The sequence below is a fragment of the Podarcis bocagei genome (genome assembly GCF_964188305.1).
Source record: "Podarcis bocagei genome assembly, chromosome: 1".
NCBI classification, from domain to species: domain Eukaryota; kingdom Metazoa; phylum Chordata; class Lepidosauria; order Squamata; family Lacertidae; genus Podarcis; species Podarcis bocagei.
In genome coordinates this window covers 137,785,935-137,798,657 of record NC_138125.1, presented here as the reverse complement: position 1 = coordinate 137,798,657, position 12,723 = coordinate 137,785,935, and the positions used below count along the sequence as shown (strand labels likewise).

The window sequence follows — 12,723 nt, the reverse complement described above, 5'->3', positions numbered from 1 at the left end:
TCCATGTCTTCCACATGTGCTGCATCAGCAACTTTTGGGGCATCACATGGTAGGACAGAATATCCAATATGTGCTCTCACAAGCCCACATTCCCAGCATGTTCACACATCTACACGGGCTTGATCATGTCCACAACATGGAAGACGGCAGGATCCCCAAGGATCTGCTCTTTGGGGAGCTGGCTTCAGGCACCAGACCCGTTGGCAGACCAACTCTCTTACAACGATGTCTGCAAACCTAACATGAAGGCTAGCAACATAAACCCTGCCATGTGGAAATCCCTTGTAGACAGATAGTCAGGTCATGTATCCACAGCAGTGACTAGAGGAAGAATGACTGCTGGGAGGCCTGGAGAGAGAGAAAACCATGGTGCATTTTCAGCTTTCATCTGCCCCAGCTGTCTCTTCCATAGCAGTCTCTAGAGACACAGCCAACGCTGTAAATCTCAAACAGTTTGATTTCAGCCTCTCCTCGCCGTTGCTACCCGACTCCGCGGCCCTAGCAACAGAAGGCCGCTATGGGGCGGGGCCTGCTTGCCCCGCCCCTCCGCATCCGGCGCCCGCATTGGGCGACGCGGGAAGGTGACGTCGGAAGGCCCCGGGAGCCTGGCCGGAAGGCGGAGGAATCTTTCTGCCGCCGGACCGCTTCCCCCGGAGGCGCTGAGCCGCTGACTTTGAGTTCCTGTCAAGGAAAAGGGCGGCAGATAAAAATATAAAACAAAACATGGAATGTATTTTTTGCTAGTGTCGTTTTTATTGTAATTATTTATGTATGTTATTACTATTTATTATATACAGCTTTTCTTCTGGAGGCCTCGGGGCGGTTCACAGCCTGTAAAGTCTACCCATATTCAATTCTTATTATTTTAAAAATTGTTTTCTTCTTGTGTTTTGAGCTTGTTTTTCTCTGTAAGCTCCCTCGAGCTCGTCAGGGAAGCCCGCTTGCCCCCTCACTGCGCAGGCGCCGCTGTCACCTGGCCCCGCTCCCCGGAGGGCGATCTCCCTTCCTCCAAGATGGGCTGCTGGCTGGTTCTTGGCCTGGCCGTGGACGTTGTCCTTGCCGGCCAGGAGTTTTTCTGCTTGGCAAACTGGCTCTGGCTGAGAGTGTATGTCAATGGCGACTCCAGTAGGCCGCTTCCCCTTTTCTTGTTCCCGCTGGAGCCTTCTTTGGCTTGCCACGCCTGCGGGCTCTCTTCCGGCCAACGCTGCCAATGACCGATCTTAAAAACTTGGGGTCGGTGAGATTCGGCAATCGCGGCACCTTGCGCCTGCTGGACCTCCTGAGCGGAGCGGGTTGTGTCTTGCTCCTCGTGAAGTAGGGCGAAATGTGAGGAGTGTTGCAAGCCGGTGCAGAGGCAGAAGGTCTGGCCGAGGTGCTAGAGCACGGCTTCTCTGTCAGGAGCGTCTTCCTAATCCAGTGGAACACCATTATCATACGCCTCTTAGATGGGTTGGACATGCTGAAGGTGGTGCTGGAGGCCCAAAGACCAGGGTGACTTCAAAGCGGAGGACGCAGCAGGCAGTTCCCTATCAATGGTGCCAAATCCAAGCAAATGTTAGCTCTAGTCCTGTTATATCGATCCACCAATTCTGAACGTTAAATAAGGGATTAATTACTCAAGCAGTATGCAAAGACTTCCTGTGGCTTTTTAATAGCTGGGAGCTCCCAACTACTGCCACTGTTGACAGCCTGTTGCCCCTTTTAACTCTGCTTGAATGGGTTATGTCACAATGGTTCCTTCAGGTGTTTGTGAGCACAAAAATGCTGTTGGGAGTTTCAGCAATGAAGGCTCAGGCATAACACACTGTTTGAAAGTCTGAACAGTTCCTCTTTTTTATTTAACAAAATTTATATACCACTTTTATAATTGATATACAAATTATTCGGAGAGTAAGTTAAAAATGTACTATAGTTGATTCACTTCTAGGCTAGTTTACATACTTTATTCCTTCTTACACTTCTATCCCACCTTTCCTCCACAGAGCATACACACTTCAGCCTCCAGCTTCTCCATTTTATCCGGACAGCAATATTGTGAGCTAGGGCCATAGCTCAGTGGTAGAACAACTGCTTAGCATGCAGAAGGCATCAGGTTCAGTCCCCAGCATCTCCTGGTGGGACTGGGAGAGATCCTGCCTGAAATCTTGGAGGGCTGCTGCCAATCAGCGCAAACCAAGTATCTTCAGCCTTTGAAGACCCAAGACCTACTTTTAATCATACATGCATTTGGGGACCCATTTCTTAATCTTTTCCCATATATTGGCAGGGTGGTAGCTCTCTTCTTGCAACCCACCTTGGATCGGGCTGCAGCATGTTAGTGGGTGCTCTTATTTGCATAACTATCTACAGTATCCCCCTGCTGGCCCAGGGTGAGAACCTCAGTACATAACACCCCTCCCCACCGAGATAAGGCGTTAGTTACAATCGTAATGGTTTCCTTATATACAGCACTGCGCGTAATGGTTCAGTTAGGCATAAAAGCATATTGGTTACATTTCACCTACTTCCATTAGACCAACAGTGTTACATGTCCAACAACATAGTCCTTTAAATAAGTTGGGTGCTTGGAAACTCTGCCAGAGCGCTGGGGACCGGTACCCAAGTCCAGGGGGGCGCCCAATTTTTGCTGAGGCTGTGGCACAACCCTAGGTGGCGTTGAAACCAAGTCCCCTGGATCCGCTGCTTTGGGTGGATACCTCTGCAAATGGAGTTGGTGGAATGTCAGGAAAGAAAGGACAGAATATCCAATATGTGCTCTCACAAGCCCACATTCCCAGCATGTTCACACATCTACACGGGCTTGATCATGTCCACAACATGGAAGACGGCAGGATCCCCAAGGATCTGCTCTTTGGGGAGCTGGCTTCAGGCACCAGACCCGTTGGCAGACCAACTCTCTTACAACGATGTCTGCAAACGTAACATGAAGGCTAGCAACATAAACCCTGCCATGTGGAAATCCCTTGTAGACAGATAGTCAGGTCATGTATCCACAGCAGTGACTAGAGGAAGAATGACTGCTGGGAGGCCTGGAGAGAGAGAAAACCATGGTGCATTTTCAGCTTTCATCTGCCCCAGCTGTCTCTTCCATAGCAGTCTCTAGAGACACAGCCGACGCTGTAAATCTCAAACAGTTTGATTTCATCCCCAAAAGTGCACTCTTCCAGTTTCCCAAGACAGATCGATTCCAACCAAAGGAAGGAATCCCAATTCCAAACAGAACCCACCATGGCTATTACCGTATTTTTTTGCTCTATAAGATTCACTTTTTCCCTCCTAAAAAGTAAGGGGAAATGTGTGTGCATCTTATGGAGCAAATGCAGGCTGCGCAGCTATCCCAGAAGCACACCTCCACTAGCCCAAAGATGGAAAATGAGTGAGATCCCTAGTAAGGAAGACTGACAACTTAAGATGATAGTGGAGGTGTGCAGCACACCTAACATAGAATAAGAGGGCAAGAAGAATCTTTATTCAAAGAGGAGTGGAAAAATTTTACTGAATATTTAGAAAGCAATTGTGTACAATTGAAAACGCTGGTAGTGTTTAGATAAATTCAACAGTATGGTAAATATCTGAGGGATTGTAATTATTTATGTATGTTATTACTATTTATTATATACAGCTCTTCCTCTGGAGGCCTCGGGGCGGTTTGCAGCCTATAAAGTCTATCCATATTCAATTCTTATTCTTTTAAAAATTGTTTTCTTCTTTTGTTTTGAGCTTGTTTTTCTCTGTAAGCTCCCTCAAGCTCGTCAGGGAAGGCCGCTTGCCCCCTCTCTGCGCAGGAGCCGCTGTCACCTGGCCCCACTCCCCGGAGGGCGATCTCCCTTCCTCCAAGATGGGCTGCTGGCTGGTTCTTGGCCTGGCCGTGGACGTTGTCCTTGCCCTGTTCGGGGCTGGCCAGGAGTTTTTCTGCTTGGCAAACTGGCTCTGGCCCTGCGGCTTTCGTCTACCCGTAGCAATTGTCAGAACTTGGTAAGGCGGTTGGGCAGTGGGTCAGCCTTAGTCTTTAAATGGAGAGCAGGTTGTAGCCTCCACCTGCCCCTCCTTGGTTAAGGGTAGCCCTCACCCCTTTTCCTGTTCCCGCTAGAGCCTTCTTTGGCTTGCCACGCCTGCGGACTCTCTTCCGGCCAACGCTGCCAATGACCGATCTTAAAAACTTGGGGTCGGTGAGATTCGGCAATCGCGGCACCTTGCGCCTGCTGGACCTCCTGAGCGGAGCGGGTTGTGCCTTGCTCCTCGTGAAGTAGGGCGAAATGTGAGGAGTGTTGCAAGCCGGTGCAGAGGCAGAAGGTCTGACTGAGGTGGTAGAGCATGGCTTCTCTGTCTGGGGCTTCTTCCTAATCCAGTAGAACACCATTATCATACGCCTCTTAGATGGGTTGGACATGCTGAAGACGGTGCTGGAGGCCCAAAGACCAGGGTGACTTCAAAGTGGAGGATGCAGCAGGCAGTTCCCTATCAATGGTGCCAAATCCAAGCAAATGTTAGCTCTAGTCCTGTTCAATCGATCCAGCAATTCTGAACGTTAAATAAGGGATTAATTCCTCAGGCAGTACGAAAAGACTTCCTGTGGCTTTTTAATAGCAGGGAGCTCCCAACTACTGCCACTGTTGACAGCCTGTTGCCCCTTATATCTGCTTGAATGGGTTATGTCACAATGGTTCCTTCATCAGGTGTTTGTGAGCACGAAAATGCTGTTGGGAGTTTCAGCAATGAAGGCTCAGGCATAACACACTGTTTTCAGTGTGAAAATTTTCAGTTTTCAGAATGAAATTTAAAATGTGGTACGCCAGCCTAGTTAACTTGGGGGGGGGGGGGGTTCGGGTCATTGTGCCAAGTGGGGCCGAGGGACATTTGCCCCAGATTCCTGCCCTGATGGCTCCTCTGCCTGAGAGGATGTCAGATCCTGGAGCTGGCCTGGCCCCACAAGGACCCTTAAAGTTCCCTCGAGCTCATCAGGGAAGCCCGCTCGCCCCCTCACTGCGCAGGCGCCGCTGTGACCTGGCCCCGCTCCCCACCCCGTCCCAATCCCGGAGTGGGCTGCAGCCCCCGTGCAAGGCGGGCTCCTGCGCAGGCCTCTCCCTTCTTCCACGATGGGCTGCTGGCTGGTTCATGGCCTGGCCGTGGACGTTGTCGGGGCCCGCCAGGAGTTTTTCTGCTTGGCAAACTGGTAAGGCGGTTGGGCATTGGGTCAGCCTTAGTCTTTAAATGGAGGGCAGCTTGTAGCCTCCGCCTGCCCCTCCTTGGCTAAGGGGATCCCATTCAAGGGATCTGTGAGCTTCTTTGGGAGCCCAGGCGGGGCCTAGAGCCATAGCACACCTAAAACAGGGACGCTTTGGGAGGAGGGGATACCTCTATTTGATGTGGGTCATAGAACCCCCCCCCCCCAGTTGGGTTTACCCAAGAATAAACATCCAGCAGTCGGACTGGAATTCAAATGTTATGCCCAACAACCTAAGGCAAAACCGTCACTTCTGTAATCAATAGAGTTGTGGCCTATTTGGCCCACTCTTCACTTCCACTCCTTGTCCTGCCTGGTTGTTCCCCTCTATTGGGGGTCAGGGGGTCACAGAGCCCTGCCATGCAAGGGCGTATTGAAAAATAACAGTAGCACTGCTGCCCCATGAGAATTAGCCAACAGGTTAAATGGATCACAGGTGTTTTGACCATATTGTGCATGCACCAGGACCTGCAACTCAGTGAAGTTTAGATTGCCTGAGAATCCTCCATTTCTAGCCCCAAGAGGAGCGCGGGGAGCATTTGTACAGCATACCTACACGCCGCGGCTGACACATGAATGTGTTGTGACACACAGTTTGAAAAGCGCTGGTTTAATGGAAATGCGCTGCCTGCTGAAGATTCAGCAAATGAGGGGTTAATGAGCTGGAGTGCTGGAATTAGATGAGCAATTAGAGGCCCCTTGCTTTGTTTCTTGGTCTGGCCTACAGTTGTGAGGGTCAAGGGAATGGGGTGTGGGTGTGTGTGTGGAGCGAGACATACCATACTTTTCCATGTAGAAGACTAGCTTTTTAACTGGAAAACAGTGTTCAAAATTGGGGCTTGTCTTATACTCAGATAGCGCAGAAGGGAGATGGGTGATATCAGTCTCTAGAGACACAGCCGACGCTGTAAATCTCAAACAGTTTGATTTCATCCCCAAAAGTGCACTCTTCCAGTTTCCCAAGACAGATGGATTCCAACCAAAGGAAGAAATCCCATTTCCAACCAGAGCCCACCATGGCTATTGCCGTATTTTTTGCTCTACTCACTTTTTCCCTCCTAAAAAGTAAGGGGAAATGTGTGTGCGTCTTATGGAGTGAATGCAGACTGCGCAGCTATCCCAGAAGCCAGAACAGCAAGAGGGATCGCTGCTTTCGCTGCACAGCGATCCCTCTTGCTGTTCTGGCTTCTGGGATTCAGAATATTTTTTTTCTTGTTTTCCTCCTCCAAAAACTAGGTGCGTCTTATGGTCTGGTGCGTCTTATAGAGCGAAAAATATGGTATATTCTCCTAACAAGCAGAAAGCTTAATTCTTCAAAACTATAGAAGAGAAACTGTTTGATATTTGATGGCAAATTAATAATGATGGGTGACTTTAATGGTGTGGTGTCCCTAGATTTAGACTGATCTATAAAAAAATCAGACTCTAAAGAAGGGAAACTACCTAATGCTTTCTTCAACATGGTGGCCAACATGAATCTAACTGATTTTTGGTGTCTCAGACACCCACTGGTCCGGGAATCCACTTTTTTTTCTCAAAGGCAACAATTCTTCAAGTAGAAAAGACTTCTTATGGGCTTTGAAAGACCTGACAACTAGAGTAAAAAAGGTTGAGATATAACCAAGGACGTTATCAGATCACAATGGTATTCTTATGACCATGGCAGGCTAAATGATGCGATACTACATCATATAGAAATTGTTAATAAGGGAATATGTTCCCTCCAAGAATTTTTCAACCTCAACCTTAATAAAGGAAGAGATCTAAATATGGTTTGGGATGCCAGTAAGGCAGTGATGAGAGGTTTTTTTAATCAAACAAAGTGCATGCATATACACCCACACCCAGCTCCACACTAGCCCAAAGATGGAAAATGAGTGAGATCCCTAGTAAGGAAGACTGGCAACTTAAGATGATAGAATTTGCAGAAGCAGCAGGTTTAACATAGAATAAGAGGGCAAGAAGAATCTTTATTCAAAGAGGAGTGGACTCCACAGCTGCTTTGATCCCTTCGTATTGCAAGAGGCTCTCTGCCGTCTCATGCTTGAGGAGGGTTTCCACCACTGCCTGAGCCTCGAGGTAGTTCCACGAGTTTGTGTTCCACGTGATGGAAATCTTCAGCACATCTTCTGGAAGAAGGGGTTTGGGGAAGACACGTCAGGAAGGAGTGCAAGTTGCAGGCAGCGTGGCCACCTTGAACCAACACACCTCTCTTGTGAAGCGTGGCCAGGTCTGCAAATTTTACAGACCCCTTACAAACTGTAGTTCCCATTACTTCTTTGGGAGAAATGTGCTTTTAATTCCTGTTTTTGCTGCAGCAGGCATGCTCAGCTACCCCTCTGGAAGCTCAATCCCACAGAAAGCTCTGACGGCCACCAACTTGGATGCTTTTATGCAGGAGGAGGCTATCAATGGCCACTAGGCACAATGGCTATGCTCTACCTCAGTGTTTCCCAAACTTTTTTGGGCAACGGCACACCTGTTTACTGAAAAAAAATCTCGCGGCACACCACCATTAAAGCCCCGCCCCGTGACGTCAGCGCGCAGCGTCACGCCGGGAGGGACACACGAAAGTGAAAGTTTTTTCCCTCCCCCCTCAGTCCCTCGCTCGGAATTCAGCTCGTTTGGGGCATCGCTCCGGCTGCTCCCTCTCCCGCCGCGCAGGAGCGATGCCTCTCTCTGGCTCTCCCTCCGCGCAGGCTGAGGGAGGGAGGGAGGTGCGCGTGTGACCCGTCTCTGCTGGGAGACCAAACCCAGCGAGGCAGAGTCGCACGGAGGCGCCCAGGCAGCGCTGCCGGCTGCGAGGAGGAGCACCAGGCAGCAGCAGGAGGCGCGGCCTCTCCTCGCCGCCGCCGCCCCGCCTCTCGCCGCCCGACTCGCCCGCCTCCCTCCAGGCATCTCGCGGCACACCAGCCGATGTCTCACGGCACACTCGTGTGCCGCGGAACACCGGTTGGGAAACACTGCTCTACCTCCACAGTCAGTGGCAGTAACGTTTGTGAATAGTAGTTGATGGAAAGTATAGGAATATAGAACGCTCTTGTTTCCACAGGCCTCTGGTTATGCATTGTGAGAACAGGATGCTGGGCTAGACAGGCCAATGTGGCCTCATCCAGCAGGCACTTCTTATGTCCTTACGTGGTTCAAGGGTAGAGATTGTGAGAAGGCATCTTCCAAAGCAATCCCACCCCGCAAATAGCTTTGGAGCCTTCTTGCCTCTAGCCTAGCCCTCACCCCTTTTCCTGTTCCCACTGGAGTCTTCTTTTGTTTTGTTTTTATAATACTTTTTATTGAATTTTCCCACAAACAAAATAAAACAGTCTTTACAATCATTCTTAATATCATCTTATTTACATTGCGTAAAATCACGCCTCAACTTCCTTCCTTCCCAGTTGCGGTTTTCTTAATATACATCTTAATATACATCTTCTCTTCATTTCTATACATTTCTAGAGACAGCACAGCGTGGGGGGTGGGGGTGCTTTCCCTTTTGCGCCTGCCACTCCGTCCCGCTCTCGGGCCTTTAAAAAAAACCCAGAGAAAACAGGGGAGCAAACTGTGGCATCGCTGGGTGCCCGTCCCCCAAAGATGATCCCCTTGAGGTTTGGTGGTGCGCAGTGCCCTTGCGCCACCCCCAGAGCCCCCGTGCCGCTTGGAAAGCCTCAGAGACGTTTTCCCGCGCTTCTACGATGTCCGTGGTTAAACCAGAAGTCTCGGAGTCTTCTTTCGCTTGCCACACCTGCGGGCTCTCTTCCGGCCAACGCTGCCAATGACCGATCTTAAAAACTTGGGGTCGGTGAGATTCGGCAATCGCGGCACCTTGCGCCTGCTGGACCTCCTGAGCGGAGCGGGTTGTGCCTTGCTCCTCGTGAAGTAGGGCGAAATGTGAGGAGTGTTGCAAGCCGGTGAAGAGGCAGAAGGTCTGGCTGAGGTGGTAGAGCACGGCTTCTCTGTCTGGGGCTTCTTCCTAATCCAGTGGAACACCATTATCATACGCCTCTTAGATGGGCTGGACATGCTGAAGATGATGCTGGAGGCCCAAAGACCAGGGTGACTTCAAAGCGAGGACGCAGCAGGCAGTTCCCTATCAATGGTGCCAAATCCAAGCAAATGTTAGCTCTAGTCCTGTTCAATCGATCCAGCAATTCTGAACGTTAAATAAGGGATTAATTCCTCAGGCAGTACAAAAAGACTTCCTGTGGCTTTTTAATAGCAGGGAGCTCCCAACTACTGCCACTGTTGACAGCCTGTTGCCCCTTATATCTGCTTGAATGGGTTATGTCACAATGGTTCCTTCATCAGGTGTTTGTGAGCACAAAAATGCTGTTGGGAGTTTCAGCAATGAAGGCTCAGGCATAACACACTGTTTGAAAGTCTGAACATTTCCTCTTTTTCATTTAACAAAATTTATATACCACTTTTATAATTTATATACAAATTATTAGGAGAGTAAGATAAAAATATACTGTAGTTGATTCACTTCTAGGCTAGTTTACATACTTTATTCCTTCTTACACTTCTATCCCACCTTTCCTCCACAGAGCATACACACTTCAGCCTCCAGCTTCTCCATTTTATCCTGACAGCAATATTGTGAGCTAGGGCCAAAGCTCAGTGGTAGAACAACTGCTTAGCATGCAGAACGCATCAGGTTCAGTCCCCAGCATCTCCTGGTGGGACTGGGAGAGATCCTCTGGGCTGTTGGGTGGGTGGCCAGGTGCCTTCCCAGCAAAATCAAGGTCATGGGGGGGTGTTTTGGCTCCTCTGATAGACGGACCACGCACCCCCGATTCCTCTCTGCTGGCGGTGCTGGCGGCAGCAGTCCTGGGAGCCCGGGAGTCAGCCAGACAGAGCCGTTTACTCTGGCTGGCTTCAGGAGCTGTTTTGTGCTGTTGCAGCCACCATGATGCCTCCATAAAAATTGTTTTTTTAAAACAGTAACAGCACCACAATACCTGGTGGAAAGTATTGGGCAGGACACCATTTGCAAATAAAAAAGACTAGTGAAAAATAGACTTGTGAAGAATAATTGTGAATTCTGCTGAACATTTTTAACCATATCTGTTAAGAAATATATATCGGTTAAAAGGTAAAGGGTAAAGGGACCCCTGACCATTAGGTCCAGTCATGGCCGACTCTGGGGTTGCAGCACTCATCTCACTTTATTGGCCGAAGGAGCCAGTGTACAGCTTCCAGGTCATGTGGCCAGCATGACTAAGCCGCTTCTGGCAAACCAGAGCAGCGCACAGAAACGCCATTTACCATTTATCAAGTTAGCGAAATTTTTCGAGATAAATGGGAAACAAAATACAGATATAAATATAGTTTGGGATGCAAGTAAAGCGTACATGAGGGGTCTTGGAATACAACAAATGGCTAGGCTGAAGGAGATAAAAGACAATAATATCCAAGAGCTAACTAAACAGATAAGAATTAATGAAAAAGAGTTGATCAAAAATCCAAAAAGTCATGAAATAGTACAAAAAATAAAGATATTGCAATCCCATATCTCTAGTATATTAAATAAGGAAGTAGAAAATAAAATTAAATGGGCAAAACAAAGGTATTTTGAGTCCGCCAATAAGCCCGGGAAGTTGTTAGCATGGATGATAAAGGAAAAGCAAAAAAATAAAATAAAATAAAATATATATATAAATAAAATTTTGGACCAAGGGGAGGAAATAACCGACCCAGTAAAAATAAAAATAAAATTCTTAAACTTTTATAAAGATTTGTACAAACAAGAACAATTAGCTGTTAATAAAATGGAAGAGTATTTACTACAGAATAAATTACCAAGAATTGAAAAAGAAGAAGTTGAGGCCCTAAACTCCAATATAGAAATAGATGAAATAGCACAAGTAATAAAAAAAAGAAAGGTGGCAAATCGCCAGGTCTTGAGAGAATCACATTAATGTACTATAAGAACCTGGAAGAAGTAATCCTCCCTATATGAGAGCCAGTGCGGTGTAGTGGTTAAGAGCGGTGGACTCGTAATCTGGGGAACCGGGTTCGCTTCCCTGCTCCTCTGCATGCAGCTGCTGGGTGACCTTGGGCCAGTCACCCTTCTCTGAAGTCTCTCAGCCCCACTCACCTCACAGAGTGTTTGTTGTGGGGGAGGAAGGGAAAGGAGAATGTTAGCCGCTTTGAGACTCCTTCCGGTAGTGATAAAGCGGGATATCAAATCCAAACTCTTCTTCTTATTATTACAAAGAATAATGAATAATATACTGGGAGGGAAAGATATACCACAATCATGGAAAGAAGCACTGATCACTCAAATCCCGAAACAGGGAGTGGAGTTGACAGACATGAAAAATTATAGACCAATGTCCCTGTTGAATACAGACTATAAAATCTATGCTGGAGTGATGGCTAATAGATTTAAAAAGATTCTAAACAAAATAATCAGCAGAGATCAGGTGGGCTTCTTACCGGATGGACATATAAAAGAATATAAAAGTCATCTACAAGAATAATAATTGACCTTTTGGAGTATGTGGAAATGAAAGCAAGTAAAAAGATGGCCATGTTATTGGTTGATGCAGAAAGAGCTTGGTTGTCGAACGCCTTGGTACTCGTACGTTTCGGCTCCCAAACGATCGAAACCTGGAAGTTTTCCAGTTTTCGGGGAAAAAATTGGTAGCTGAATGTCCAATGCAGCTTCCACTATTGTTTCTGGTGCGCCTGCACCTTGGTTTCTGAACGTTTCGAAAGTCGGAACGGACTTCCAGAATGCACTCTGTTCAAAAATCAAGGTATGACTGTACTAATCTGTTGCCAATGTGCGTGCACTCAATTTTTTAGGTTCAGTACAAAAACTGTACATCATAGAATTGTAAAGTTGGAAGTGCTCAAGGGCTGACCTAGTCCAGCTCTCTGCAATGCAGGAACCAGTTATTCTAAACATTTCCACAGAAGCCCAAGATAGATGCAATAACGTTGACTTAACATGGCTGCTCTTGGTTATATGAGGGTCTTCACTAACTTAACTGGAATGCTTTCCTTTTCTTTGAACATGCTTTCATTATCTTTGAGCATATCCATGTGCCATATCAAGCTGCTTTTAAAACCCCCTTCCATTCCACAAAGCAGTTTATCATGCAATGTTGGGTTAGCACCTGTTTTAGAACAGTGTGTGAAGCCCCTCTTCACGAATAACTGGCTCTTCCGAGGAGATGCTGGGATACTGTTTACCACAACGTAATATTAACATTGTGCATTTGCACTTTAACATTTTCTTCAAAATTGGATTTTGCCAACCTTCCATGGTTTCTTTTGCACATACTTCACTATCAAATAAATTGTTTCAACCTAAAAAGGCAGTTTCCTGCCAACCTAGCAGTTCGAAAGCACATCAAAGTGCAAGTAGATAAATAGATACCGCTCTGGCGGGAAGGTAAACGGCGTTTCCGTACGCTGGTCTGGTTCGCCAGAAGTGGCTCAGTCATGCTGGCCACGTGACCCGGAAGCTGTACGCCGGCTCCCTCGGCTTATAG

The 12,723-nt window shown here is 47.7% G+C and overlaps 1 long non-coding RNA gene across 1 annotated transcript in view; it reads left to right on the top strand.

The window, feature by feature from the left end:
* The window catches only part of LOC308584531, a 60,080-nt gene extending 52,869 nt beyond the window's left edge, over positions 1-7,211 (top strand). The window contains exon 2 of the long non-coding RNA XR_014006893.1: positions 7,084-7,211. This is a non-coding gene — a long non-coding RNA (uncharacterized lncRNA). The remainder of the gene's footprint in view (positions 1-7,083) is intronic.
* The last annotated feature ends 5,512 nt before the right edge of the window (positions 7,212-12,723 follow it).